The sequence below is a fragment of the Vulpes vulpes genome, chromosome 9, assembly GCF_048418805.1.
Source record: "Vulpes vulpes isolate BD-2025 chromosome 9, VulVul3, whole genome shotgun sequence".
Classification (NCBI taxonomy): domain Eukaryota; kingdom Metazoa; phylum Chordata; class Mammalia; order Carnivora; family Canidae; genus Vulpes; species Vulpes vulpes.
Window position 1 is genome coordinate 28,849,197 of NC_132788.1, and position 25,177 is coordinate 28,874,373.

A 25,177-nucleotide genomic window follows, 5' to 3' on the forward strand; every position below is an offset into this window, starting at 1 on the left:
ATTCTAAGGCTCACTAAAGTTTAAGAACCACTAATCCATATGAATAGGAAAGTGATAGGATTATCACATTAAGAAAACATGTCGGCCTTATTCATAAAGTATATGTCATGATCTACTGAAGAATCCGTTTTACTCCCCAGGTCTTATGACCAATATAAAGAATAAGCGTGTTTGCATCCTTTTCACCTGCCTGAAAGGTAGGTGAATAAACCTAAATCAGTCCCAGTACATTTGTATAGAAACAACAGCTTAGCCATCCAGGAAATGACCCATCAGTATTCTGACCTTTCCTTTCACATGAGCAATCTCCAGCACCCAGATCCATTTGCTTCTCTCCTGGGTTATATCATGTGTCCTCTCTATGATTACAGTAGTACAGATCCATTATCTCTGACCTTGTAAAATAAATATAACAAGTATCGTATTTTCATGAGGCGTATATTTCAGACTCATCATTCAGTTGGCCATTTATTTGTGAGCACCTTTTGTTTTTCACCTTGTGGAATTTTTATTTATTGCAGTGTCACCACACTACAAATAATTAACTGGAAAAAACTACCAGGGATGGCAGAGACAGAATCCATTAAGTAGAAATCATACGCAATAGAGCTGAATCTTGGAGCCTACTGAAAGATAATATACTTGAGAATGGATCATGAGAAAAAGTTCCCTAGAGTAAAACATGATTCGTAGACAATGTGTTTACCAGAAGTAGCAAACTGAAACACTTTCTGGGGTTGGAAATGTGGCACGAATGGGCAAAAAACTGAGGTGTGCTACTCTAGGAATTGATGGATTCTTGAGCTATCTAACTACTATATTTAACTACTGAATGATCTTAAAACATGTCTCAGGGGCTGTCTGCAAAATACAGGTGAATAAAATATTCTCCTGCCCTTTGCTTCTAAATTAGACTAGTTTTACTTATTATAACTACAGATAGTGATGACATTGAAAAGACACATTTGTAAATCTTGATGAAGAAAAGATTGTCTGTATCCTAAAACCTATCTTAAGTTTTATAAATCAATAACCAATGTACTTTTATTCTTATAATCAACCATAAACCTACCACTATACTTGTTCCTTAGAAGACAATGTGATATAGCAGAGATACTCCAGATCCAGGACCAGAGACATAAATTAAAATATTTTGAAACCATATGCAGGAAATAAACTTTTCCTTTAGGTCCCTCAGTTATGAAATATGTGAAATTCATATATGAAATTAGGATAATAAAAATAAAATCTACGTTATCCCCAAAAGGTTTTTAAAGTGGTAGATAAAGCATGTGAAAGTCCTTAGCTTATCAATAAGTAATATAGAAATGCCAGTTGTTCATATCATCTAATCTATTTTTTATAGATATTTACTTCTGTTGTCCTCGAAATGTTATAACATTGTTGCAAGGGAAAATTTATATACCTTTAAACAAATACTAAACTATGTGAGCCAAACTCTATGACAGTATATGTTAATACTATACAGAGATGGGTGTGAATCTTATATTGGGTGTGATTAAGTTTCTAAGCCATATAGAAGATGTTCTAAGCTAACAGAACACTACCAAAAAAGCAATATAATGAGTGGTGTGGATGGGGAAAAGAAGATGATGAACATTTCTTAAACAATTTTATCTTGATATGAGCCAGGTGATGAACTGGAGTTCAGAAGTGTTAAGATTACATAATTAAAAGTTTTCAAGATCACATGTCTAATAAGTGCTAAACTAGAATATGAATTATGTCTGCCTTTAAATCTTATGAATTACTAAAAATAAACAAGTGTGGAGATTTTTATGATTCTCTCATTATTCATTTATTCAAACTTTATTGTATAAAGTGGCTGAAAAATATTAGAAAATAAAACCAGAAAGATAAGATGAAGCCAAAAAAAATCATATGCAGGATTTCCGACCTTATGCACTGAGCCATAGGGAATCATTAAGCCTCTCAAGCTGGAGAGTAATTCAATGAAATGTTATGCAAAGGTTAGTTTTGTTGTTGTTGTTCTAACATCTTCCTTCCTGAGTGTGAGCCCAACTATAGAGCATTCAGTGAGCCTAGAACAATCTACAGAGAAGGATGTGCCTTTTTATATACTCACAAAACATAGTGATAAGTTAGTGTCAGAGCATAAAATCATTTTTTTTTAGTGGACAGAAGTCTTGTTCTTTACATTCTGTGTAAATTCTCTGTGATGTCATCTTGTTAACGGAATTCTAAGATACTAACCAAATAAAATAAAATAAGCCTTGAGCTCATATCAGTCACTGAAGCCTCTAGTCTCCTTCTTGACTTTGTAAAAATGATGTCTGAAGTAGAGTTGAGAACTCAAATGAATGAAGCAAGAAAGGCTGTACTAGAGTTCAGCTCATATTTTTAGAGCTGTTTAAAAATTTTAAAATTTTTCAACATAATATGGAGCTCTGAGTTGCTATATAAAATATCTTAATTTTAAATGTTTAACAAATCCAAATATTTGCAAAATATATTGTGTAGGATTATGCCTTCAAATATCCAGGCTACAGTTACCATTCCCAAACGCATGCCACAGTATTAGCCTTAACCTCACTCAGCTGCTGTAGAAATTCATGGCATTGTCTTTTATCTGCTGTGAAATTGGCTGAGATTACCAAGACCTTGAGCATATAAACCTATCCTCTGTATTTCTATTACTATTGCAACTCCTGAGAGCACAGAATGATTTTTCATGTATCATTTTAATGAAACTCATATAGTCTCTCTACAAGGAGGCTGTGTCCCTCACTATAACTACAGACAAACACCGAGATAGGATTGGTGAGGAGATCTGCAAGAGTGGAAAAGTCAGAGAAAGACTAAGTTCTGGTAAATGGTAACTAAATGGTGCTCTGTTTTTATTTTGAGCATAAAAAAGACAAAACAATCAAGTGGCTTATGTTCAGCATCCAGATAAGATCATTTCCTCCCAATGATAAAGTTACATTGATCACACAACTTGCAGAATGAAATTGTGTCATGTAGATTATGATACGTATTTCTGTATGCAATTTATATGCAAAGAAATAAAAGGATACTATCATACTAATGTGTAATAATACCAACATTTTATTTTAAATAACTATATTCATGTAATACAAGGAACACACAATTTGAGAGTTCTACTGACATCTCTTGCTTCTTGCTCCAATCTCTCTGAAACTATTTTTTTAATGAGATTTTCATTCTGTAGTCAGAGGGAAGATTTCAACATTTTGTTTGCAAGGGCAAAGTTCACAGACTCTCATTTTATGATTTCTTGGGGTGTTTGTGAAGAATTTCTGAAGAGGCCTCCTTATTTAGATCAGACACGTGTCTGGGTAGCTGAAAAAGAAAGAAAAAAATCATGTTTAGTTTTTTTTCCCTCATATTGTTACTTCATAAATTTCATTAGCATTATAACCAGAATTAATTGTCAGTAGACAGACGTTTCTGTTAGTAACCAGAGAGATCAGTAGCAAACTATTCTCCTGTGAATAGAGGACAACACCGTTAAGAGTAGCTTTTTTCTTTTTTTTAAGTTAAAGAAAATTAACTGTAAGTGTTTGATAAAAAACTTCCCTGGTATTAAATAAGGGTTAAGACTCAGCAGTGGCCATAATCCAGCTGGCATACTATATTTCTGTTTAAACACATAAGGTAGAATAGTTGTGTTAGTGACCCTCAAAATTACTATAATTTTTACTTTCTTCCATCACAACAGAAACATGTTAACTCAGCAGGAAAGCCCTCCTTATCCTTGATTGCTATGCAGCAGCATACCTTGGAGAAATATTCAGGAGATCAGCATGTTACAATAATGACAAATTTTCTGAGATTTTTTCCCATCTCAAAGCATTCTCTTTGTGATTCCTAAGGGGGAGGGGGAAGATAAAAAAAACAGTAAAGAAAACTTAGTATAGAAGTGGACAGCATTTCTGTGAAAATTTAAAAGCAAAGAAAGATCATGTCAAAAAAAACATATTATATTAACCTTCAAGAATCACCTGGCCCCCTGGTGAAGGAGAATCCATATACTTGCAGTTTTCTGGGGGTATAAAGCCTGGGTTTCATGACCCCCTGAACTTTTCTTCAGAAGGACATCATATGGTGCCTCTAGAATTCCACCCTATCAATTCTTGAAGGAAAAAGCATAGCATCCTCAGTTGTTCTCCAGAATCAATATTATCTTAAAATGTGACTCTATTTTCTTATTAATCTGAGCTCACTGTGCTATGTCTAAAGGGAAACATATAACACAGAAAGATGAAATGAGGATTAGAGAGAAAAAGTGAAGCTCTTTTGTCATGGTAAATATGATAGTGACAAGGAAACCAAAATAGAGTGTCAATTCTTTCTCCACATTTTATTTGTCTCCTGGGTGTTTTTAAATAACTACTAACAAAATAAACATCAGAATAGCACTAAATTACAACTGAGGATATAGAATTAGTTCATAATTAAGAATTGATTAGACTATAGCATGGTTTAGGCAACTATTTCAAACTCTTAAAATATCACTGTATAAACTTATGCTGAATTCAGACATTTTTATCTTTTTCATAATAATATCATCAATGCACCAACCATAGGCATGCAAATGTAGATAAGACCTCAACATTACCTTCAGTGAGTTCTTTTCTGCTTTTAGTGTTGTTGGAATTTTTAATGACTTTGATAGTGATATTTTAAATTTTTATGTGAAGGAAATTAATGAAGACAATTACAATATACAAACTTCGTATTTGAGAGAGTCAAAAATGTTTTTGAGGCTGTCTGTCTTAACAGTTGAATTGGTGTTTCAAGTTAATTCAATCTTCAGGAAAATTTAATAAAGGTAAACATCATCAAAAATATCAAAACATCAAAAATATATTTTCACAGTTGTATCACAACTTAGAAACAAATCTATATATAATGGATCACTGGTAAATCAGATTTATTGCTTAGAGAACAGAGGGTATTTCTTCATGTTCCCCTTCCACATTCAGTATTTTAATGTTGGTATAATTTTACTGAATCTACCATTCAGCTGGTCAGTCAGCAAGTATTTATTGAGTGCCTGCTGTAACGTTAGAAATATAATTGTCAGCCAGACAAAATTATAGCCCTTGGGGACCTTATATTCTAGTAGGATGAGACACTCATTGAACCATTATTAATTGAGCATCTACTATGTGCTTGGCGTCATCCTGGTATTTGAGATTTATCAGTGACTAATGCAAAGAAAGATTCATGTCCTTGAGGAGTTTACATTCTAGAAAGGTTATATTTTAATAAATACATAATAAACAAGTGAACTTTATAAGAATGCCTTCAGTAAGGTCTTCTATACTTTATTAATTTATGTAATGGGGGATGTGAGGGGGGAAGGTAGGGACAGAGATGAGTTGAATTTGGGACACACTAAATTTAAGGTGCCCAAGATCTAGAAAAAGGGATGGCTGGTAGGTAACTGGATTTACTGGTCAAATGAGCAATAATACTTTTCCATCAAAAAATTTCACTCTAAAAAGTATGCAAAGTATTTTATCTGAATATAGAGACTTGTTCTTATGTGGGTGGGCAAACATCTTTTCAGACAGAATTGCCAATGCTTTTAATTATCCAAGCCAGGTTGCTTATGATAGTATTGCTTATCTAGCATAAATATAGTTTGTCTACAGTGTTTGGAAGAAGGAGGGAATTTCCACTTCTTTAAATACCAAATGATAAAACGTCACGGTTTGACAAGTAGAAGAGAAAGCACTTAAAATCTAAATCTTAAAAGGGTCTTGGATCATGACTTTCACACCTAATTATTCCAAATAACAGCAAAGATGTTTTCCAAGCTCTTAATTTGGAGTATCTTATTCAACAAATTGTATACATGAAAGACAATAGATCATTGTGTTTTCCTGGTATCTACTCTGTATTCTGAAAATAATTTACTTACGGGAAACAACTTCAATTGTTAGAATTATAGCTTATAGTCAAAAGTTTTGAAAATTAAAACTAAATTTAAAACACTATTTTATAGAACATAGATATGAGACTGAATAGCTTATTATTAAATGTGAAAAAAAAAGATTTATCCATTTGGTCGTAAAACAAAAATCTCCATAGTATTTATCGTTTCTATGTTAAGGGTGTCAAGTGCACAACATTGCAATTTATTCTACTTTACTGTCTTTCTTATCTTGAGAAGTATTAATGAAGGAGGTATTTCATATTAATAGTAAGTACAGATATCAAGGAGTAAGAATATAATAAAATATTTTACTTTTATAATTAGGATTACTCTTTTATCTATATGCTTTAAGAATAAATGACCAACCATACTTGTATAATCTGAGATACTTTCTGATTGCAAAGTGATCAAATCTATAAATGTGACTTTGGCTAAACTATTTAGCATATATCTTTCTATCATCCCAAATATCTGAAATAGGTAATTCCTGATTCTTTAGAGAGATAAAATAATTAGTGGTTAAGAGTACGAATTTCAGTATTTCACTTTTTTCTCTATGAAATGGGAAAATAAAATTTATCTAACATTTTTGTAAGATGAGGATAAGATTTACTCATAAAACAGCCATCACAGTACTTAGCACACAGCAAATGTACATAAACACAAACACACAAACACATTTAACTGATTAAGAATTTAATTATATTTTCAATTTTAATATAAAAATCATAGATTTTCAAGTTAATATTTTGTCAAATACAATAAAGGTATTATAGAATAGCCTAATATAAAAATAAGTAACCTAATGTATCTGGAAAAATAGATTGCTTCCGTTCAAAGTCTTGAATATTCTGGTCTTCACAACTGGTATGAACATTTAGACCTTTAAAATATCTCTAATACAACTAACAATGAATTGTAAAAAAATGATCATAAGGGAGTTCCAGTTTAAACTTCAGCCTATAAAGAGTTTAAAAGTTGTCACCCTTGTCCTTACTACAAGAATGAAGCTGAGCAAACTTTTCTTGGATCCATCAGAGAATTGAGGCTTTGAGAAATCACCCAGAAATCCAGAGGGACAAGCAAATCGAAAAAGCTATAGCCAGGATCTCTTTGCTTGGAGCAGAAAATGCAGAGCCATAAACAAGTACTAATTAAATGATAGTTTTGATGAATTGATGGAAACTAAGTACAGACTATCATGAGAATCAGAATCACCTGGATTTTGAATCCCTGGATTTAGGAGTCCCTTTCCTTTCCTGGGTTTTACCTCCAGGAGAAAAGGTATCATGTCATTATGATGAAAAGACATAAAGATCACCCATGGCTCTGTTGGAAGAGAGGAAAACCAATCTGTGTAAAATATGCCGAGAGTGTTCTCCATAACAAATACCTACCCTCCAGGGGAAAAGAAAGACTACCAAAGACTTACCCAACTTGGGGAAAGGGCATTTCCCTGAGGATTCCAGTCTACTTTAACTTTCTTATACCATCTAAAAGGAAGTTAATTTTCCAACACCAGCTGAGAGTCCCACAATTCAACCCAATTCTGGTACTATTTACCCAGAGATAGCATCAAGTCCATAGGTTAAGGGTTCTGTCCTATATGAATGCCCTTCACTTCAGATGTTAATTACAAGCCCAAGTGCTTCTGACCCACTAACTATAAATCAGGGATTCCTACACCTCCTCCTTGGGTCAATTAATTTGCTAGAGTAGCTCACAGAACTCAGGAAACCCATTTCTCACTAGATTACAGATTTATTTCAAAGGACACTAGAAGATACAAATCAACAGCCAGATGAAGAGATGTATATAGGGCAAGTCCCAAACAAAAAGTTTCTGTCCCCATGGAGATTGGGGCTCAGCATGGTGACATGTAGAAGCATTCTGGTTCAGTAACCTGGAAGCTCTTCAAACTCCCTTTTTTGAGTTTTTGAGGCTTTTTTTTTTTTTTTTTTTTTTGAGGTTTTGAGTTTACATCAGCATGATAGATTAAATCACTAGCCCTTGGTGATTTATTCAACTTTCAGCCCCTCTCCTCTTCCTGGGAATCAGGGGGGTGGGCCTGAAAGCTCCAGCCCTCTATTTGTTATTGGTTCCTTTGGCGACCACCTCCCATTCTTTGGTGCTTTCCAAAAGTCCCTTCATTGACATAAACTTTGTTGTGGTGGAAAGTGGCTTGCTACTTATGAATAACATGGCACCCATTTCACCTTTATGGCTTTGGAATATCTTCAGAACCAAGGAAAAAATATTCTAACAAAAGATGTTGCCACTGCTCTTATTACTCAAGAAATTCCAAGGGTATTAGGAGCTGTGAGCTAAGAACCACAGGAAAGACCAAACATATATAAGAAAAAAAAAAAATATATATATATATAAATATCTGAATGACCAAACATAAATCTCTTATAAATCACAGTATCTCAAGGGAGTTTGGCAACGGCTCACCTACAGAGGAACAGGAATAAGACATTTAGAGGTCTTTTTTTGTCAGAAGCCATGAAAGAAAGAAGGAAATGGAGTGAAATAATAAAAATATTAAAAGAAAAAGAAAAAAAAACCAACAAAATTCAAATCCAGTGAAATTATTTCCCTGAAATAAAAAAGAAATAATGACTTTTATTGACAAACAAAAACTGAAGAAATTCATTGCCAATAGATCTGCCCAGCAAGAAATGTTAAAAAAGAAGTTCTTCATACAAATGGAAAGTGGTATAGCTAAGAAACACACATTTGCATAAAGGAAGGAAGAACATGGGAACAGGAATAAATTAGGGTAAAATCTTTTTCTTATTTTTAATTGCTTTAGGAAATAACAGTTTGTTTAAAATATTAATAGTAATGTATTGGGTAAATATAGCATGTGAATGTGAAACAAAGGACAGCCATATCATAAAGCAAAGGAGGGAAAAATTGAGACTAGTCCATTATAAGGATCTTGTAGTACATACAAAGCACTGTACCATTATTCAAAGGTGGACTAAGATTAGCTAAAAATTCATAATGTAAAGCCTAGGACAACTAATAAAAATTTTAAAAGAAGTAGACTTGATATCTAAGATAGGAAATAACTGGAGTTATATAAAATAATCAAAACTATAGAATAAAAAGAGAATGGAAAAATTACTGCAATAGATGGAAAACAAACATGGCAAATATATCAATAATCACTTTATGAATAATCTGAATACACCAATTAACAGACGTAAGTGGGAAATGTCTGTACTTTCCTATCAATTTCACTGCAAATCTAAAACAACCCTAATGATAATGCATATAAATAAATAAGTGAATGAATGAGTGAATTTAACAAATAAATAAATAAATAGGCAAACCAACCAATGAATTGTTATTTTTTTTCCAACCAACCAATTAAACAAAGAAATAAGAATTAGCAACAAATATCTACAGCAATGGAGATAACTCAAAGAGACACAAGAACCAACTGCAACTCTTCCCAAACAGCCAAAGCTAAAACAATTTGAACACAAAGAAGATAATATCAGATTATAACATAATGAGACCAAATGATATAAATAAATGTCCACGAGACCATACTGATATAAATAAATTATTGAATAAGTACATACAGTGGAAAGAGATGAATATTCTTTGTAGAGAATTCCAAATTATTTATATAGATTTCCCACCCTCGAGGAGGTGGAACATAATTCTCCACCTCTTAAGTCCTGGCACGGTGACTTTGTTCCAAGGAATGCAGTATGAAGAGGTTGAAGTTGGAGGTAAGAATTCTATAGTGGGAGAAACTTGACAAAGATGCTTTTAGTCAGGTGATCAAGGTCACCAAACATCGATATTGATAAGTCAGAAGAGTTGTGGTATCAATATGTGGTCATATCAAATTGGTTTTGAAAAACAGTGGTAAAAAAAAAAAAGAAAAACAGTGGTATTTTATATCCTTGATAGGATATCATGAAGATGGCACTTTACCTGAATGGTCCTCCTCCCTAAAATCCATAACCCAGTCTACTTATGAGATAAACAGCAGATAGCTCCCAATAAAGGGTCATTTTACAAAATATCTAACCAGTATTTCTTAAAATTATCGAGGTCATCAGCAAAAACAAGGAAACTATGAGAAATTGTCACAATCAAGATGAACCTAAGAAATACTGACTGCATGAAATGTGGTACTCTAGAATGCATGCTGGAACAGAAAAACAGTCATTAGGTAAAAAAAAAATAAGTAAATACTAATACAGTATGGACTTTAGTTAATAAGAATATATTGATATGGTTTCACTAATTGTAATAAACGAATCCAATTAACCTAAGATATTAGTAATAGGAGAAACTGTTCTGATGTTCTGAGAACTCTTTGTACTCTCTTTGCAATATTTCCACAAATCTAAAACTGTTATAAAAATAAAGTTGTTTTTAAGATGACCGTAAGTCTTAGCATTAATTCTGGAATCTTAACAACACTTACACTTTTTATATTATTAAATCATACCCTGAAGTGCATACTTGTCTTTTCAATTCATGGCATCGTTGTCAAAATTTCTCATTCTTTACTGTGATGTATATTGGCATAATTAATAACTGTGAAGTGAATAATGGGAAAAGATGGCATTGGCTTTCTCTGTGTTGTACTAGTTTGCATTTAGACGATGATAAACTATTCATTTTAATTATTTTTATTTACTAACTTGTCTTGATACCATTTAACATTCTAATGTACCAACAAACCTTTTTGCCAGCTTGACCGGGAAATAGAAATCCATTCAGCAAAATGAATTTGCAGAAGGGCAAATACAAATTTGAATAAAATGAAAATTAAACCAGTAAGCTCTAGCCTCTATTTATTAAACCTATGAATAAATAAATGAAACAGTCTTACTAATAGAATTCCTTATTTTGGTCCTATGTTATCATGCCAACATTAAAAAAAGAGAGAGAGAGAGAGAGAGTTAGAGAGAGAGAGAGAAGTATGCTTAATTCATTGAGTTACAATTATGGTCATCTGTTAAAATACTGGAGGCTGATGTCAGTTTGTTTTTGTTTTTCCTTGTGTGTGTATATAGTTGTTATGATTCAATAAAATGTAGCATTAAAATAAATAAAGTCTGTTATTATTTTTTAAATGTCTGGTCGTCCGGAACTACTTCCTTTTTTGTTGACCAATGACCCCGGATTCTCCCTCTTTAGAAAGATAGTCAGAATAAATAATTTTTTTCAAATGAGATTCCTTAAATTATATCACATCGATGCTTTTGTAGGAACTCATTAAGAGCTATCTCCCAGGGAACCTCGGTACCACCTATATACTTTGAGCTTGCAATGGGTAACTTTTTAGAATGTTAAACCATCTTATGTTGAGAGACTGCTTAATTCAAAATTTATCTTTGCAATTTTGTGAAATGTAAGATTATGAGATTATTTGTGAATTTTGAGACACAGGGAAAAATGAAATCACCTTAGTAAAAACTTTACCAAATTTCTTCCTGTAACTAGACATCTTTGTAATAGCTTTTTTTCTAGAATAGACAGTAGAACCAAGAAACGTAAAAAAACACAAAAAAAAGAACTCAAGAATTTCTGTAGTTTAACATTTCTCATATATTTTGAGCAATTATTTATGCTTTAAAAAAACCTTCCTTTTTGTGTCTTCATGTAATTTTAACACAAAGCTAAAAAGAATACTTTCTTCTACATAAAAGCCACCTAAGTATTTGAAGGTAATGGTTCTTCGGTTTTTCACAGAGACATGATTACAGAGACTTCATCATCCTTGTCAATCTGCACATATTAACAACCATTCTCATCTGTGATGTTCAGGTAGAATCTGATCAAACCAAGAAGAGACAAATTTAACTTCTTGTTCTAAAACCAATATTTCTGTCAAAGTAGTAATGAGGGCCACTCTATGATCTCACCTATAAAATGTTTTCTTAATATAATTATGTCTTATGATCTTAGAGGTGAAATAATTCACAAAGTCTGCCAGCTTTGTGGACCATAAACAATATATCACCACAATTCTCACTGTCTTCAGAAAAATACCAGATGGTACAAATGTGAGAAGGCCCTTCAGCAGGTTCGGGTCTGTTCAAATTCAGACATTTTTTGAAGCTTAGTCATATTTTTTTAAATTTTTTTTATTATTCTTGAGAGACACAGAGAAAGAGGCAGAGACATAGGCAGAGGGAGAATCAGGCTCCCTGTAGGGAGCTCAATGTGGGATTTGATCCCAGGACCCAGGATCATGACCTGAGCCAAAGGCAGATGCTCAATCACTGCACTGAGCCACCCAGGTGTCCTTAGTCATATCTTTGTTAATGCTTCCAAGTTCATAACGAATGATTTCGTTTATGTAGTTATGCTTTAGGAACTCAGTATTTTTAGTAGCACATTGGTTACATATCATTTTTTGTACTTCAGAAATTCCTGTTCTGCTGTATGATTCTATGATTTTATATTTAGAGCAATGGTTGATTTACTAAATTAATTTAAAAAGGAAAGAAAGTAGAAAACAATTACAAAAGGATACTTTTCATAACCTTAAATTTACTGGGGAAAACAAAACAGTATCATTTAAGGGTTAGTCTCTAGTGAAGTCTAATGTCCAACATGTACAGGTCAGAGGTCCTACTTTGTAGTGCTCTTGAGCTCCTGCGTGACATCCAGATGACAGCAATAGGAATTGCATAAAGAACTAAAATATAATTCAACTAATTATAACCTCCCATTAATACTTAGTTTCTCACTCTGTCTTTTATTCACTTAAATGGGGATTGTCTCCATTAAGAATTGGAGAAAACTCTGAATAAGCAGGGTTCTGGAAAACGCCTATAAGTAATACAGAATGAATATATATTCTAAAGAGTGGGTGTTAATAGAAAGCACTGTGGTTTAGGAATAGTTCTAAGGAACTTAATTGTGTATCATACACTTTTAAGGGCTTACATTACTTTATTTAATCTCTAAAAACTCCATTAGACAGGACATAATTACAAACCTCTTTTTATCTGAGGAACCTGAGGCACAGAAAATTCAATCAGTCAATAAGTTCAAGGTCACACAGCTGGGAACAGGAAGAGTCAGAGTCTATAGGTTCTTAGTCAAGTTTTAACCAGTCTCCAGAACTGGTTAAAACAACCACACCACCAGCTTCTTGGAAAGAGGTGTTGTCTTGGCTCTGCCAAAGTTTAATTTAGGAAAGGGGAGGAAATGCTTACCCTCTTCAGAAAAGGTCACCCAAATTGTGATTAAAAATTAACATTTCCAAGCAGAATTCTGGAAGCTTCCTCTACTTGAATCAATTTCCACTTAGTCTTTCAGAAAAGAGCACTACCATCCATCCGTCCACCACTTTCACTGTCTCTCTTGACAGTGACAAAAAGTAGCCCTACTTGGTCCCTCAGGGTTCCCTGCTGTCCTAGAATTTAACCTCCACAAAGATCCCAAAGAGGCTTTTCAAAGGGTAACTCAAATCATACACTTTTCACTTAAAGCCACTTAGTGAATTAATTCATTACACTTAGATTGAAATCCAAAGTCCTTACCAAAACCTAGGAGACCCTCACTGATAATAAGCACATGATACACAGTAAGTTTCTTAGAACTATTTCCATAGTGTTTCCTATTAAAATCCATTGTCATTTAGAATATATATTCTGTATTATTTATAGAGGGAAACCTATATAAATAATAGGCTTGTTTAGAGTTTTTAATTCTTAAAGGGGGACAAACACTGTTTAAATGACCAAAAGACACAGTGAGAACCAAGTTAATGAGAAGCTATATTCAGATCCTACACGAACTTACAAGATTCTGAGCTCTTTCCTTTGCCTGGCATAATTCTACCCCAAGTGTCCAAACACAACTGTATCTTCTCATCACTCAGGTCTCACTTCAAAGGTCACCTACTAAAAAAATGCCTACTTACCCCCAACCTTGTCCAAAGTAGTCCCCTCTGTCACAATCTATTATATCCCTTCTATCACGTATCCTCTCCAAATAGCTAATCTTACTCCTACTGACAATGTCAGTACAAACTACTAAAACCGTTTATATATATTATTTATAGATAATATGCATATTATATATGTCTGTATAATATACATATATGTATGGACTGCTGAGATCATTCATTATAAGGGAATATGTTTTATCATTAAATACCTTGAACATCTGTTATTGTCTTTTCCTCACTGTGCCCTCCTTTCATCATCTTCTGAGGTCTCCTACTCTCTCCCTGCACTTGAATCATTTGGACAGGTTTTTTATTTTAAGATTTTATCTATTTATTCATAACAGAGAGAGAGAGAGTGAGAGAGAGGCAGAGACATAGGCAGAAGGAGAAGCAGGCTCCCTGCAGGAAGCACAATGTGCGACTAGATCCCTGCACCCAGGATCACACCCTGAGCCAAAGGCAGACTCCCAACCACTGAGCCACCCAGGTGTCCCTGGACAGTTTTTTGTTTTTGTTTTTGTTTTTTTTCAGATCATCACTGTTGACAAGCTAAGGAGATAACAACTGTCTTCGCAGGAGGCTAGAATATCTAAAGGGGCTTGTCCGGAGAGAATTAGAATGCACTTCTGTGGAGATCCAGTGGGAACAGTAGAGGAAGCTTCAGTGTTCTTTCATTAGACATTCAGTTCAACTTTTTTCACCTTATATAATACATCTCCAGATGCCTTTCCCCCCACTGGAAACTCCAGCAATAGCCTTATATGTGTAAATGGGAAAGAAAAATGTATTTTTCCTCTATCTGACAATTTCAATCCATTGATGGTAGAGCTGGTGAAGGTGCAGAAGCAGCAAGATGAAGGGCTGCTGAGAGCTCTGAAGGAGATGTGAAGAGATCTCTGGAACAGATTTCCAGGTAAAGGACAAACATCACAGAAGTAGAATAAATCCTCTAGTAAAACTGCCTAAATCTTCCAGAGTGTACTTTTGAATTTGTGAGTGGGCAGTAGAGACAAATAAGAAACAAAAGATGAGTATCGTCCCTTTATCGGAATGGTCCTTTGGCCTAACTTCAATATCCTCAATCTCACAATGCGTGGATTAGCAAGATGTTGGTCTGGAGCTAGGTCAGGCCCAGCCATCTTTTCCACTGCCCGACCAGGTCATAACTATGCCAAAAAAGTAAGGAAGAGCATAAGTCTCAGTTTTTGTAAAATTTATCTTCATTTCCATATCATATATCGTAGCACTAGCTAATGTCTTCATCTGGAAACTTCTATACTGTGTCTGCTATCATGTAATTTTTCCTGTTTAATTTTGCATATCCTTGATTTTTTCACTGACTTTATTGTTTATGCATTCATTTATTTATAGCACATGTATAAAATATTATGCTTTATATTTGTTACTAAGGATGCAAAAATGAATATAATTTGTGACTTTAATGGGCTCAATTCTAGTGTTAGAGATGGTAAATAAACCAGCAGTGTAGTATAGGTAGAGGTTCTTAACTATTTGATTTGGGGGTTAGGAAAAAATATATCTTAATTTTTAAGAAACTGAAAATTAACATTTCCTTCAGGAATGAATATAAGCCAGAAGTTACAGAATTTAGACTTCTGACATCTTTATCAACAGAAGTTACAAACATATTTCTCACCTTACAGCTATGTTGAAATACTCTGATTATCCCTTGTTTAAATTATAGTAGTTGTCAAACCCATCACTAAATCTCAGTAACTAATCAATTAGTAAATAAGCACAATGATCACTACAACACAAGTCTGATTTTTAAAATATTTTGGTAACTCTATTTTAATATGTTTGTTTCCTTTTATAATTTTATGTATCTCATTTTATGCATTTTAAAACACCATCCTAAAAAGGGTCTAAGTTTTACCAGACCACCTTATTTTTGTTTAAGTACCCCTTGTCTAGAATAACAACATAATTCATCATCCCAAACAGGACACTTTTGAAAGTGAAAGGATAATAATAATATCATTAATAATTATTAATTAATGTAACTATGAATAATTACAGGTTAGCTGGGGCTATTAAGATATTTTTGGAGTATATCTCAACCCCCAAATAAATATTAATAATAATAATTATTATTATATTATCATTATACTACTAATAATAATAATAAGGACATTGTTACCAACCAATAAACATGAACAACCAAAAATAGGCAGACATGTCAACCAAGTGAGATGCTAGATAATGTCTGCAAGCAGCCTACTGTTGGTCCCTTCCTTGAATATCAGACAGGTTAGATCCATGTGGTAATTCTGACTAATTGTAGACTAGAGAATCACATATTTACCATGCACTGCACAGTTTAGTAAACTATCTTTCAGTTATTGCAATGGCGTAATTAAAAAATTATGGCACATAAGTTTGCCTTTTCTATATTACTTTATTTTATACATTTTGTATATTTCAGGACAAACATCTCCTAGTTTGTATAAAAGGCAACCCAATGAACTTCACAATTCCTAAACTTTAATTTTATAAACTCATATAATTTTTAATAGAATGTTGCATATATTGTAGAATCTTCACAGTAACTTAGGCTTTTTTCTTTTTTTTTTAAATCTCAGTCAAGGTACTAAACAACTAAAGATGTCTCACAGAGAAGAAAAAGAGCACCAACTTTTAGAATCATGTGGGTTTGGGAATCAAATGCCAATGAAGGAGCCCATCATTTTCCCATACTACAGTCTTGGGAAAATGATGTAATCCAGTTAACTCTGATTGCTTCACCACTTGCCCCACTCAGTTTAAAAATGGGGATTGGGAGGATTAAATGACATAATGTAGGAACATTCCTTAGAATTCTGTCCAGCTTTTATGGGACTGAGATCCTGTAGCAAGGGTCTATAATAATTGTTCTTAATTTCCCTAATACTTAAACACTATCATTATTCCTTAGTTCTTCATACACAAAATCTTAGAAATAGTTCATCTCCCTTATCTCCTTCACCTAACTTATCAAGTACTGTACCTTTCTTGACAAAGCTTACAGATTTTGTTTTCTTTGCATTTCCCCCATGACCATTCAAATTCAAGTGCCCATATCCTCATAAATCATTGCAAACATGTCCTAATTTATCTTCTCCCATAGCAACATATTTAACTACATATTCACATATTTTGTTTTTTAATTATATCATTTTTAAACGTGTTACCCTTATTCTTTATCACCAATTTGTGCTATTCAATGTGAGCTTTAATCTCAACATTGACTTTTTGCTTATTTCTCATCTAGTCAAACTTACACATTTTAGTACTGGCAGACTATATTGCCAAACTGCAGAGAATTTTTTTTTTTTTCTATTCCTATGCCCTATTCTTGGTAATTTAATTCAAACATATTATTTTTCTCTTAGCCCAATTTTGATTTTGCTGTCTATTGAAACTAATTTAAGTCTTTTGTAATTGGCCTAATTCAAATCATTTTCATTTTATGAAAAAGTTTTTACAAGGTAATGTGTGTATGGTTGGTGATGTTATATAATAATTAATACTTCTAACATATGCATCAAGAAAATGGGTTGAACTGGCCAACCTCCCTTAGTTTCCATATTGGCACTGAGAATTTGCAGTTCAAAGACATTGCCACTAGATGGTAATAATACACCACATCGATTTCCAAGTAAATTATCTAGATAAACTCAGAGATAATCTCCCTCATGAAGCTATTCTTAAATCTTTCTTCCCAAAATAATATTTATCTATCTATTTCCTTTAGGTAAGTATATCTATATCTAGGTATCTCTACCTATCCATCTATCTATATTTGGATATTAAATATATATGAGATTATTATTTCCATACTAATATGATTATTATATTATTTCAAAAGTATGAAGGGATAGCAAATATATTAAAATATTCACACTTTCCATTCCTTTATTTATTTATTTACTCATTTACCCAATAACAAATATAATTCAAGACACTTAATACTCACTGCACTAATTTCTGGCTTTTTTTATTAGAAGTTATTTGTCTTAATCTCAGTAATTAATACTAAAGAAGTAAGATCCTGCAAGAATCTATCTTACATCAATTGACTGCAAATCAAACACTTTGTGCAACCTCAATTAAACTGTTCCTCATCTCTGTAGACTCAGCAATATCCATACAATTACAAGACTGTGGCAAATTTTTAGCCACTAGTCTTGTTGCCAATGATGTTTTGTGGAATTTTGAGAATAAAAAGCATCAAAGCTTTATTTAGTAAGCAAGTTATTTCCACATGTAAGAGATGTTCTTTCTCACTAATGCCTTACTCTTTACCTCATGGCTTAAACTAAATTAAGTTCACATGAAATTGCTCTGTTTTTTAGATTCTAGAGTGCCAAAGTACCAAAAAGCAAGTCTGCTTCCATGACTTCTGCAACTTTCTTCCCACCCCTTTCTTGGTGCTGTCTTTTTATTCTAGCCTAGGTTTATTTGGTGCAAGCGATAATTGGTCACATCCTTCTGCATTTGCAAGAAAGTGGGGACTACAGTCAAAAAGCAAGTCAGCCTGATGGGGCTCCTGGGTGGCTCAGTCTGTTTTCAGCTCAGGTCAAAATCTAGGAGTTCTGGGATGGAGCCCTGCACTGGGGTCCCTGCTCAGTGGGGAATCAGCTTTACCCTCTGCCTCTCACCCTTCTGCTCTCTCTGTCTCTGTTTCTGTCTCTGTCTCTCTCACTCTCTCTCTCTCTTTCTCTCAAATAAATAAATACAATCTTTTAAAAAAGTCAGCCTGAAATAGTGGCTTATCACCATTGCTTTTTGATAATTGACAATTCAATTAGATTGATTAATGAAATTGTTTCCTTTTCCAGTAAATGTCATTTCATGTTCATTATTTAATTGTTTCAACTGGTCTGCAAATTCCACAACAAATATTTTATCTTCTAGCTCCTGTAACAATACTACAAAAACATTTTAAACTAGCTGAATATGTAACAAACACAGTGTATATTGTGCTTATTTAATAACAAGAATTTCAGTGGAGACTTTTATAAAATCCAGCCCATTATCCTCAAGAAGTGTTTTTAAAAAATAAAAGAAACTGTTATAAGATAATTTTGTTGATTTAATTTCAAAAACTTTCTTATCTCATTTCTCAGTAATTAACAGAGTACATGCATATAAAATCTTCTTTGGGGGGAAAGAATGTTATGAAACTGAAAAGAGACACTTTTCAACTTCTCTCTCATAAAGTATGTTATGGCTAACATCAACAAAGCTTGCTTTCCATTGATAAACAAAAGAGTAATCACAATTTCATGAATGTACGCTATAGTCCAGCATTGTGTTAAGTCTTTTATACAGAATAGCTTAGTTGATGCAACACTTCGAATTCAGTATTAGAATCACCAGATCATCAATTAGGAATATACTTTTTTAGGGGCGACTGGTTGGCTCAGTCAGTTAGGCATCTGCCTTCAGCTCAGGTCATGATCCCAGGGTCCTGGGATGGAGCCCCACATTGAGCTCTCTGCTCAGGAGGGAGTTTGCTTTTCCCTCTGCCTCTGACTGCTGCTCCCCCTGCATGTGTTCTCTCTCTGTCTCTGTCAAATAAATAAATAAAATATTTTTTTAAAAAAATATGCTTTTTTAAAAAATACTTTATTTATTTATTTATTTATTTATTTATTATTTATTTATTTATTTATTTATTTATTTTTATTTTAGAAAGAGAGAGCATGCACATGAGCAGGGAGAGGCACAGAGGAAGAGGGAGAAACAGACTCCCCATTGAGCATGGAGCTGACTTCTGGCTCAAACCCCTGACCCAGATCATGATCTGAGCCCAAACCAAGAGTCAATAGCTTCACTGACTGAGCCATTCAGGCATCCCAGGAATGTACTTTTAAAGTGTACCTCTCAGTAACAATTCTCATTACTGTTAATCACATTCCCCTCTACCAAAAGAAAACATTTTAGAACAATCACATAAAATACTGTTATAGACTGGAAAAACAAAAGGTAAATAAGTTAGATGTTATCATGCATTTACTCTTGTATCTCTGGGTCTGTTCAGATGTAATACTCTGCAATAAAACGAAGCAAGAAAAAATTATATTCTCTAGTAACTAATGCCAAAACTCACTGTTACCATCTGCATCAGTGCACAATTTCAAATGGCATTAGATTATGAAAGGCACTACAGATTATACAGGCAATTGTAAAACAGTTTCTGGTATCTTTTGTTAGTTCCATTCTACAACTTTTTATTCATATTGCTGACATTTGCAATCACATAAATAGTTAGTCTCAAACATTAAAACAAAAAAAAAAGCACCACTCGTGACTTATAAATGATTCAAGGTAATCGGATTTCCTTAATGCAAGTAAAATCAATGTGAAGTCATGAGCAATGGTTCTAAAATCTAACTTTAAATTAAATATAATTAAACTGGTGTCTTTTAACAACAACATGGGGAAAAACTTCAAGTTTGGGAGAGATTTTGTTATGCTCGTTGCAACACGTATTAGTGAAACATCAATATAATTGAATGTAATTCAAGCAGACATTCAATTAAGCCTCTACTGCATCCAGAATACATTGAATTGACAGTTTCATCTAAATTACTGATACTTTTGAAGACATTAACTATATGGATAGATAACCAGTGATTATATTTCCCTAAGTCCTTTACTAACTGTTGGAATTTCAAAGTTGCTTAATTTCTTTGGATTTTTGATTCCTTGTATGCAAAATGAGGGGAGTTGAACTGATGGTTTTTAAAGTCTTTTTAAATTCCTAAAAATCTACTATTATGGGAATTATTCGAAGAGGAAACCGGGCACCCCCCCCCCCCCCCCCCCCCCCGTGGCACAGTGGTTTTAGCACGGCCTTGGGCCAAGGGTGTGATCCTGGAGATCCTGGATTGAGTCCCATGTTAGGCTCCCTGCACGGAGCCTGCTTCTCCCACTGCCTGTCCTTCTCTCTCACTCTCTCTCTCTTTCTCTGTCATGAATAAATAAATAAAATCCTTAAAAAAAAAAAAAAAGGAAGAGGAAACCATTTTTGGAGGCATATGGTCAGTTACATTAAAAAGTGAAGGAATAATCTCTCCAGAGTATGTCAACACAATGTAAAAATACTGTTTTATTTTGGAATGCTACAAGACTCTCTTACTATTTAAAAAGCAAGCAAACAAACAAAATATAGTTTTTTCAAAGTAAATATTGACCTACTTATCAAGAGTTGCTTTTCTTTAAGTCTTTATCATCTCTCTCTTGCAATTGAGAATCCTCAAAATTACATTTCTTCAGTCTTTAATTTTCTTTAAACATAAGACATTCTATAGATGTTTAACTTGGTCTATGTTGTAGACCACTAGATAATCACTAGATAGCCACAGTAAGAATAAGACATGACCTTGTTATCAAGGGCTTACAACTTATTGGGGAAGACAATTCTTCGCAATTAATTACAGTATCAGGGCAGCCCAGGTGGCTCAGCGGTTTAGCGCCGCCTTCAGCCCAGGGTGTGTGATCCTGGAGACCCACTATCGAGTTCCACGTTGGGCTCCCTGCATGGAGCCTCCTTCTCCCTCTGCCTGTGTCTCTGCCTCTCTCTCTCTCTCTCTGTGTGTGTGTGTGTGTCTCTCATGAATAAATAAATCTTTTAAAAAAATTACAGTATCAGTCAAATGATGAGAGAATTACCCAATATGGCGGCACAAAAATTTTTAATATTTTTTACTGAAAGCAATCAGGAAGAAATGATTCACAAGGAGATCACATTCTGTATTTGACCTAAGTTTGGGGAATAATTATTGCTAAAACTTAGACTATATTTGTGCCAAGTAATACACTAAGCATTTTTTTGTGTGTTGACAATATCCATTAATTCCTATAAACATCCTATTATGTAGATACAGTTCTTATTTCACCCATCTGATAACAAAGAAAAAAGGTACTTTGGAAATAGACACTACAAGAAAAGATAGGTTTCTTCATTTACTCAACAAACATTTATCAAATGTTTATTCTTTGCTAGATTGTTTTCCAGGAGCCAAGGATAAAAAGGTGACTATCATATTCTGCTCCCAGGAAGTTCAATGTGGGAATGTGCATATAAATAACTGCATATAAAAAACTGCTGCTTATAACATAGTTCATTTGGTGTTATAAAAAATCAAGAAAAGGTAGAGTGTCCTCATGAAAAGAGAGAGAGAGAGAGATTTCCCATAGGAAGAGATGCCTGAGGACCTGGATGATGATGAGTTGGTTTTAGGAAGAGGAAAAGTACTACAAAGCTCCATAATAAGAACAGGTCTTTTTGGGAATTAAAATAGTGTAATATGGTGAGTACATATATTAAATTAGTACAGAATAGTTTGGATATGATGCTTGAAAGGCAAGAAAAGAGTGGATTTTAAAGCGTCTTATGAGAAGGGTGATTATATGTTGCTTTGGTTTGCCCAGGAAAATTCTTACATAGGATTAATATCACCTCTTGTCCCAAAACAATTACTTAAAGGCATCCTTTCAACTCTCAAAATTTTCCTACCAGATAATAAATTATGTGTATAGGAGGTTCTACTTTTTTTGTGAGAGTAATGGGAGTGATAAAAGATCTTTAAACAGAGAACTGACACAGATTCACATGTTAGAAAAGTCATGAACTGAAAAACAGAGAATAGCTTGATGAGAATATATGGCAGAGATGGTTAGTTTCCAAGGCTTTCTGCTCATCTCTACAGTATAGAGTTTTTGTTAGAAAGTAGCTGCCCAGTTAAGAATGACATTTCCAAACTTCCTATACATCTCCCATATTCCTTCTTCTTCACCTGCTTGCCTTAGGTTAGTGTTCAGGACAACTGGCAACTAGCTTTAGTAAAGCATTTCACATCTTCAGTTACTGAATGAGTCCTTGAAACAGAGGACACAGACTCCGTTCCCATCAGACTTTACGTGAGCAAACTGGACTTTTGATGAGCAAACAACAAGCCTCTGTTTTGTTAGGACTTGAAGATTTCAGAGTTTATATGTAATAGCAAGTGGCATTACCCTAACATAATGACTACTGACAAACAGGTCACTTATAAGGCTATTGCAATAATCCAGCTAACAGCTAATGCTGGTATCATAACTGAAAAGCAGGTAAGTAAAGAGTTATGGCAAAAATGGTCTCAAGTTTGCTCCTAAGGATTTTAGTTTGAGAATCTGAATAAATTTCAATGAAAATGACTAATTTAGAGAATGGGAGAAGAAAAGGATTTGAGATAAAGGAAAAATACTGATCTCAGTTTAATTTTTTTAAAGATTTTATTTATTTATTCATGACAGATACAGAGAGAGAGAAGCAGAGACACAGGCAGAGGGAGAAGCAGGCTCCTCATGGGGAGCCCGATATGAGACTTGATCCTGGGACTCCAGGATCATGTCCTGAGCCAAAGGCAGATGCTCAACCCCTGAGTCACCCAGGCATCCCCTGAGCTCAGTTTGATATGAGTTTGAGCTTCATTGGCTACCCAAATGAAAAGTCTATGAGGCTTCTGAAGTATGTTCTGTAGAAAGAGTAGAGAAAGGGAGATGGCATCCATTTTAGTTATTTTGTGTACTGATTATTTCTTTTTCATTCCATGTTGAAAAATTATCTACATATCAACATATGGTCTCTTTCATGTGCAAATGGAAACTGATCTATCTAATGAACACATGAGAAATTTGATATTTGTGGATCCAAGACAAGGAAGAAATTTAGTTTCTTGAAATTTAATTTATTTATATTCAATTAAGAATATTAACATATGTGTGGAGTTATGATATGAGGGCATGTGAAAACACTAAAGGATTTTTAGAATAATCTCTCTGGCAACAATGTAGTAAATGGACAGCAAGGAGCTAGTTGTTGAGCTCAATCATAAAGGACTTAACTACACTAGTGAGAGCAGTAGAAAAGGAACACAATGATGAGACGTAGAAGATGGTAAATATCAACAGGAAATACTGCAAGGTTGCAAGAAGGGAAAGCTTGTGTACCCAAGACTGTCTCAAAACACTAGAATGTGACCACTGTCTGAATACATAAAAGTTCCTTACCTCCATTCAGGCTCAAGTGTTATTGGTTAAATGGGTCACTCAAAGCAGGAGGAGGAGTTCATAGCCATCTTTGCTGTCTTTGCAATTCAGTTGGGTGTTTTCAGGTGCCTGATTTGGTCACAAAATCCAATTTTTTTCATTATATTTTCTTTTGCATTTTGAATATTTTTAAAATTATGATTCTTACCCAATTCAGTTCATTACTGATGACAGAATTATCAATTGCTAAAAAATTTGGTTGTATTTCTGTGCCATACATTTATGACCAATTCAGGAATTTCAATTACTAGCCTTTCTGAAAGTGTTAAATATGCATGTATGTATGTGATTTAATTAATTCTTAAGACATTAGTCTTAATATTTACTAAAATTTTTTAGTATTTTTTTACCTTCTATTTTCCACAGCACGATGACTTTTGACATCTTCATTCTCCTTTGGTCCTTCCACAGAATTTATAAAGCACATGTACCAGCTTTCTCATCAGAACATGTAAACAAAGGAATATGTGTCTTTTGATGTGGCTATTTAATTATGATCACCTCCCCTCCTTCATTCATGTTATTTTGTTTTCAGTAGATAATGCTAACTCTTTTCTACTCTGTAGCTTTTATGGCATTTCCTAAATTACATGACTGATAATGTATACAATCTGTATTTCTACCATTGATGCATTGCCCAAAGTTATGATTTCTTATCTCCCAGTGTCTTCAGCAGATGTTGCAAGGCCCACTGAATTTTTTTCCCTTGTCCTTGTGTAGATCATTACTTGATGCTTACAAGCACTACTTGTATGTACATTTAATAAAAACATGGCTTTAATGACAGCCTCTTGCAGGCTCACCGTACTGCATAGATTGTGAAGCTGATTTTGCCACATAAAAACCTAGGTTAATAGGAATTCAATTATCTTTTAAATATATAAGTTGAGTATGTTGGTGCAACAGACCTTTAAACTGGGTTTGCTACCTTAGTATAATTTTATAAGCCATTTGTTTTTTTATTGTGCTATGTGTACAATAGTCTAAGTAAAAGTGTCTAGCAATTAGAATCTCAGAAAAGATTTTTCTGTAGTTGAGCGGTTCACACTTGAATATTGGTTTGGCTCTTTATTAGCTGTGTAGCTACAGGCAAGGTGCTTGACGTCTTCAGGTTTCTTATTTATATAATAGGATTTTTTGATGTTATAATTTTGTATATAACTGTGGAATTCGTAGAATTATAT

The 25,177-nt window shown here is 33.7% G+C and overlaps 1 protein-coding gene and 1 long non-coding RNA gene across 2 annotated transcripts in view; both read right to left on the reverse strand.

Annotated features, from left to right (window-relative positions):
- GALNTL6 (polypeptide N-acetylgalactosaminyltransferase like 6) overlaps window positions 1–25,177 on the reverse strand; it is a 1,143,667-nt gene that overhangs the window by 744,829 nt on the left and 373,661 nt on the right. The window lies entirely within an intron of this gene.
- Window positions 3,227–7,294, reverse strand: LOC112912823 (uncharacterized). Its single transcript, XR_003233574.2, has 4 exons — window positions 7,169–7,294; window positions 3,995–4,138; window positions 3,784–3,873; window positions 3,227–3,345 (listed from the first exon to the last, which is right to left on the reverse strand). It is a non-coding gene; the product is annotated as an uncharacterized lncRNA (long non-coding RNA).